Consider the following 6,000-nt stretch of genomic DNA (forward strand, 5'->3'; position numbering starts at 1 on the left):
GGGTGTGAACACGCCTGCAGAGGCCAGCAGGGTGGGCAGCACACAACATTACTCACACATACACGCACGCACACCAACACACGCGTGCACATGCACACACAGACACACACACATTGCTTTTGAAAACAACGCTCTCATTCTGCATCAGTACACCGTGTTTTCTCTTATTTTCCACTGAATTTCATGTTTTGAAAACCACTGGTTGCAACCAGATAACCTGCCCATTAGTCTCATGAGTTACAGCCCACATGTGAAAGACAGTGGATAGGAAACACCCTAGTCTAGCCCAGGAGATCAATGGAAAAGAGAAAGACGTTAGTTTAGCACAAGCTGTCTTGAGATACCTTTCCAAAAAATTTGTTCTGGGGGTGACGCCTGTGGCTCAAAGGGGTAGGGCACAGGCTCATATGCCAGAGGTGGTGGGTTCAGTTCCAGCCCCAGCCAAAAACTACAAAAAAAAAAAAAATATTTTTCTGGAGGATTCAGTGTTTCTGGCTTTTGACATCTATTGTATGTGTGCAAAGACATCTACAGCCCCCTTCGCTGTTTTAGGGCACCCACCCAGTAGGCTTTGAGCCCCACTGCAGTTCCCCTTTACAGGTGTCTTAAAAGGGTCACTGGCTTTCCCGCTTTGAAGAGAGGGACAGAGGGAGCAGCTCTGCCCATCAGCATCTGCCTCATATCAGCTTCCACACACGCTGCCCCCAACCTGCTCACAGAAAAACTCCTTGCTGTGAACATCAGCTCATAGCAGCTGCTGCTCTGCCCCCCTGACCCTGCAGGCCAGGTCAGGGTCTTGCACCAGTTCTTAGTGATGTGCCCAGGTGAAAAGCACCTGAAAAGCACCAAACTCACGCCCTAGCATCCAGACCTGAGCCCCAAACCCCACTATTCGCCCTGGGGATAGGCGAATTGCAACCTAATTTTCTTCTCCCATAAACCGGAAATACTACTACTCACTTTTGGGCTCCCGGCAGAGTTAATCTAGGTGTCAGTACTCGTTTTCTCTTCCCTGGAGAAGCACGGACACTTCCCCCAGGGTTCTGTCACTTTCAAAACACCAGTGTTTCAGGCAGTGGTTCAGGCCTATCGTCCCAGTACCAGGAGTTCCAGACCAGCCTGAGCAAGACAGAGACCCTCCATCTCTACTAAAAATAGCAGGAAAAACTAGCCAGGCATGGTGGCTGGGGAGGCTGAGGCAGGAGGATCGCTGGAGCCTAGGAATTCGAGGTTGCCATGAGCTGGGCTGAGGCCATGGCACTGTAGCCTGGGTGACAGAGAAGAAAAGCAACACCATTGTTGCACTGTAGTCAGATTAAATGCAGAGTAACATCTGGGAGTTACGTCAGGAAAACGTGGGAACCACAAGCCTCCAGACCGGTTTCTAAAGAGACGACCTGACTGGAGCAGGGATGGCGAAACTGCCATTTCCTTCTAATCAGTAGAATACCCTGCAGGCTGGCCGCTCGTCCAAACAGAATGAATTGACCGGCAGCCCGGCTTGCTCGCTGCCCACTGCCGGCGCCCAGAGGGGCCGCGCGTTTCGCCTGGAGGTGCTGGACCCGTCCGGGACGTCGCTGGGGCCCGGGAGGAAAGTTTTCTCTCCGGGGTCGAGGGTGCGTCTGGGCGTCTGGGACCCGCGGAGGGAGGGGGCGCACCTGGCCGGGGCGCGGGGCGCGGGGCCCCCAGGCTCGTCCGACGGCCTCGGGCGGGGCAGGTGCGCGTCGCCGCGGGGGGCGGTAAACGCGGCTTCTCCGCGCGGGGTCCACGCTCTGCCCCTGGGGACCCTCCAACCGCAGCTCTTCCCCCATCCTCACCCCGAGCCCAAAACTAGACCCACCCGGAGCCCACGCGAGCCGCCCGCTCCCGCCCTGGTTACCGGCTGCGCGCTCGGCCCGCGGGCTCGGCGGGTCCCGGCTCTCCGAGTGCGCGAGCGCAGCGCCTGTCCGGCCGAGTGGGGGCCGCTCCCGACCTGCGGCGACGCGGGGACGCGGGACGCGCGCTCCCGACCTGCGGCGGGGCAGGAGCGAGGCGGGAGCGGGCGGGGCGGGGCGCCGGGAGGAGGCGCGCGGAAGGGGAAACGAGCCGAGCCCGCTGCGCTCCCGGCTCCGCCGAGGGTCCCTCAGGACAACTCTGGGTAACAGCAGCCCGTGGGCTTCCGCCAGGGAGCAGGGCCCCCAGGGTTCACCAAACATGCTCAGCGTTGGGTTCAAGTTCAGGAAGGCCCGGGCCTCGCAGTGCGCAGCTTGGTTACCGCTGGATTTTAGTCTCTCCCCCTGCCCGCGGATGCAGGTGCCGACGGGCAGTCAGGTGTCCCCGGGGAGAATCCTGGGGCGGGGGTGGGGACGCGGCCGACGGTAATTTCGGGTCAGCGGGCCTGGCTTCCCCTCTGATTCCGCGGGAGCTGATGGGGCACTGGGGACGTGGTCTCTGGCGCTTGCACTTTAGCAGAAAGACAATGAACGTAACAAGAAAAGGACCAGATGCGACAGTGACAGCTGTGGACGAGAAAGGACGCGAGCAGTGAGGTACTTAGGGGGTGTAGGTGCCCTTCTAACCTCCCGCTGGAGCGAAGGTCCCCGGGGCCCAGGGCAGGTCACCCACCCGGTATCTGGACACCGCGCCAGGACGCTGTCTGCCTTACTCCTCCAGGTCCCTCATCAGGTCGGTGTCACCAACATTCTCGTCCCACAAGTGAGACACCAGCTTAGGAAGGTCAAATGAACTGCCAAGGTCACGCCTTAGTGAACGGAGGCGGGAAGCCTGCTGCCCGCCCGGGCCACAGTTAGACGAGGCCGCTCCGCAGCGGGGACGCAGCCGTAGCCAAGGGGTCCTGGAAGGGACATCTGAGTCGCTGGTTTTGTTTCCATGAGCGAAGTCTCACTGTACACGCAAAGTGACATTGCTCTGAAAACCGTTTTCACAGCCTGTGTGTGGGCGCCTCGGCCTCGCCTCCGGGCAGTTTAATTCAGAGTAACGTCCTTGGGACCTTGGGAATGACTTTCGTGCTGGAGGGAATGTGACCCGTCCCCCGCGCCACACGCGTGTGGTCAGCGCGGCGTGAGCCTCCGGCCCAGACCCGCCGCCCCCTCCGCCCCCCAGGGCCTGGTTCTTGGCAGACGGTCAGGGGTCCACGTGGAGCTTTGTGGAAGGCGCAGGTCACCAACCCTTAGTTTCCGGATCTGAAATCGCTGTGTCCAGCGAAGCTCTGTTCCCGGGCTGCGCTCCTCCTTCCTTCCCCAAAGCCAGAGTCTTCTCCTTTCCCTTCCCCTCTGTCTCAAATGCCGCCGCCTCCGGGAAGCCTTCCTCCCTGCCCCAGCTACACGCAAGCACTCACTCCAAAACTGACGCCCCAATCAGGGCACACAACATTTTCTACTCTGTTTTAAAGTGTAGCCTACACTCTATTATCTAATTCCTTCATAAGCTAAAAATTAATTTACACATAATTACATAAGTGTAATATGTCCTAGCATAATGTTTGGCACCCACTGGACACTTAATGAGTGTGTTGTTACTAACAAATTAACCGCAGAGACACACAGCCTCCTTGTTTTTATGTTTTGCCATTTCATTCCAGAATAGCTTTTGAGCTCACAGAAATTTAGTGCACAGACTGAGTTAAATGTGGCTATGCTAGCTGTTTGTTAATATAGATTGAAAACAGTCTGCCTTGAAGTAAGTTCCATTCGCCCTATCTTGAGATCAGAAAACCGAGGCTTTAGAATAATTTCTATAAGGTCACAACACTAGTCATTGACAGAGCCGATATTTAAGCCACTGACTGTTCAAATGCATTTTCCTCCCCACCAGTCCAGACTTCTGAGGTATTTTGCTGGGCAGCCACCTGGGCTGATTGAATAGACTTATGTCTTGGTAAACGGTCTGTGAAGCTAGTGAATGATGCCCCATGATCATATCAATGTACACAGGTATGATTTAATAAAAAGAAAGATCTCTAGCCCAATGCTGCATAAAAATTAGCAGCCATCCTTGTCTTTTTTCTACCTTAAAGTGTCTTCATCTAGTGGTTATGATAGTCATAATTGATTATTTTACTATTAGATAATGCAAAATACCATGATCAAAATAAAGAATTTTCCTTCTGTTACTACTAAAAAAAAAAAAAAAAATGAATAGACTTATGTTCTGTAGTTAGACCCACAGCGCCAATTCCAAACTCCAAGATAAAGTTTTTAAGAATTCAAGAAGGTGCTTTCACATCTTTGCTTAGAAGATGACAAAGAAAAGAAGGGACAACAGTTGTGCCAAAAAGGCCAAGGCCATGTGCAACCCATTCACTGCATGAACTGCGCCCAACAAAGCTATAAAGAAGTTCGTCACTGGGAACATAGTGGAGGCTGCAGCTGTGAGGGGCATTTCTGAAGCAAGGGTCTTCCATGACCATGTGGTTCCCAAGCCTTGTGTGAAGCTATGTTACTGTGTGAGTTGTGCTATTCACAGCAAGGTAGTCAGGAACCACTCTCGGGGAGCTCTCAAGGACCCAGCACCTCCACCCAGATTTAGACCTGTAGGTGCAGCCCCATGACCTCCACCAAAGCCCATGTAAGGAATTGAGTTCTTGATGCTGCGCCTGGGGGCTCAAAGGGGTAGGGTGCTGGCCTCATATGCTGGAGACGGCGGGTTCAAACCCAGCCCCGGCCAAAAACTGCGAGGAAAAAAAAAAAAAAAAAGGAGTTGCGTTCTTGAGGACTGAAGAATAACAATCCTTTGGGGGGAAAAAAAGAAACGGAAATGGGTGGCACCCGTGGCTCAAAGAAGTGGGGTGCCAGCCCCATACGCTGGAGGTGGCGCGTTCAGACCCAGCCCTGGCCAAAAACTGCAAAAATAAATAAATAAAAATAAAATGGAAATTATACTTAATGTAGCATGTTGAGTGTATCTGTGCCAAATAAGGTGGGGGGTTCTGTGTCTTATACTAGGTGTTCAAATACGAATTGCCATCTACTTTTTTATTGGAAAGTTTACCTCTGTAAATTAAAAAAAAAAAAAAAAGGAATTCAAGAAGGTAAACGCAGACCATCAAATCCCAAGAGGTGGGTGAGGCTCTGGGGACTGTTGTGCCACTGCCCTGATCACATGCCGGTGCAGCCGTCCTCAGGAATTTGAACATGGAGGTGTGAGGTTACCCAGGGCTCATAGGTGCAGAGGGGTGGTTGATGCTGGGGGAACCTAGAAACCGCTCCCTAGGCACATGAAGAGGAAAGAGAAGAGGGCTGATGTCAGAAAGAGCACCTGGGAGAACAGAAAGTGACCAAGGAAGGAGAGGCCCAGGGGAGGCGTTTGGGCCCACATGCCTCAGCCAGAAGGTGAAATGCTTGGAGAGGGCCAGGTTGCTGTGTAGAAGTAGGTCGCACAATTGCAGGTGACTCTTCCAAGAAGGCTGGGGAGAACCTGCTCGGTTCTGCCTTTGTGCAGGCCTAGGGCAGTCAAGGGGCCAGGGGTCCTGAAACCCAGCCCACACCCTGTGGCAGGCTGCTAGGAGGATCCACGGAAGGCCTCCTGACGAAGGCACCAAACGGCTCGGCTCCCAGCTGGGGCTTGGCCTGCCTGCGTAGTTACAGCCTGGGTCCTCTCACCAGCTCCCCAAGAGTGGCCACCAGGAACGGCAGCAAGCAGGTAGTAGGCAGAGTAAACATGTTGGACAAATCAAAGAGATACAGAGTCAGGGAAAGGCCACGTGGTTTTGTTGTTTTGTTTTTTTGCTTTGTCTTCATTCGTTTCATGAGACTTAAACATGCTTACAGACTGAGAGCAGGAACCCAAAGAGAGAAATTGGAGGCAGAGTTGAGAGAGGAAATAATTGATGAAATAAGATACTAGGGGAAAGCATAAGAAAATAAATCAAGAGAACTTCTGGAGGAAAAAAGTCTGAGGAATTTTGGAAATTTAATCATTGAACCATTCAGTGTATTTTGCATTGTCCTGGGCCCTTCCAGGGATGGGGAACTCTCTGGGGCCGGGGGGCGAATGGACGCA

The 6,000-nt window shown here is 53.5% G+C and overlaps 1 protein-coding gene across 2 annotated transcripts in view; it reads right to left on the minus strand.

Moving 5' to 3' along the window:
* Positions 1-2,004, minus strand: part of MRAP2 (melanocortin 2 receptor accessory protein 2) — a 38,517-nt gene extending 36,513 nt beyond the window's left edge. Inside the window, exon 1 of one of the 2 annotated variants that reach the window (XM_053602606.1) lies at positions 1,880-2,004. The gene's annotated coding sequence lies outside the window, so the exon portion shown is untranslated. The remainder of the gene's footprint in view (positions 1-1,879) is intronic. The other variant, XM_053602605.1, reaches the window with a different exon arrangement.
* Positions 2,005-6,000: the final 3,996 nt, after the last annotated feature.

Source organism: Nycticebus coucang, chromosome 9 (genome assembly GCF_027406575.1).
Source record: "Nycticebus coucang isolate mNycCou1 chromosome 9, mNycCou1.pri, whole genome shotgun sequence".
NCBI classification, from domain to species: domain Eukaryota; kingdom Metazoa; phylum Chordata; class Mammalia; order Primates; family Lorisidae; genus Nycticebus; species Nycticebus coucang.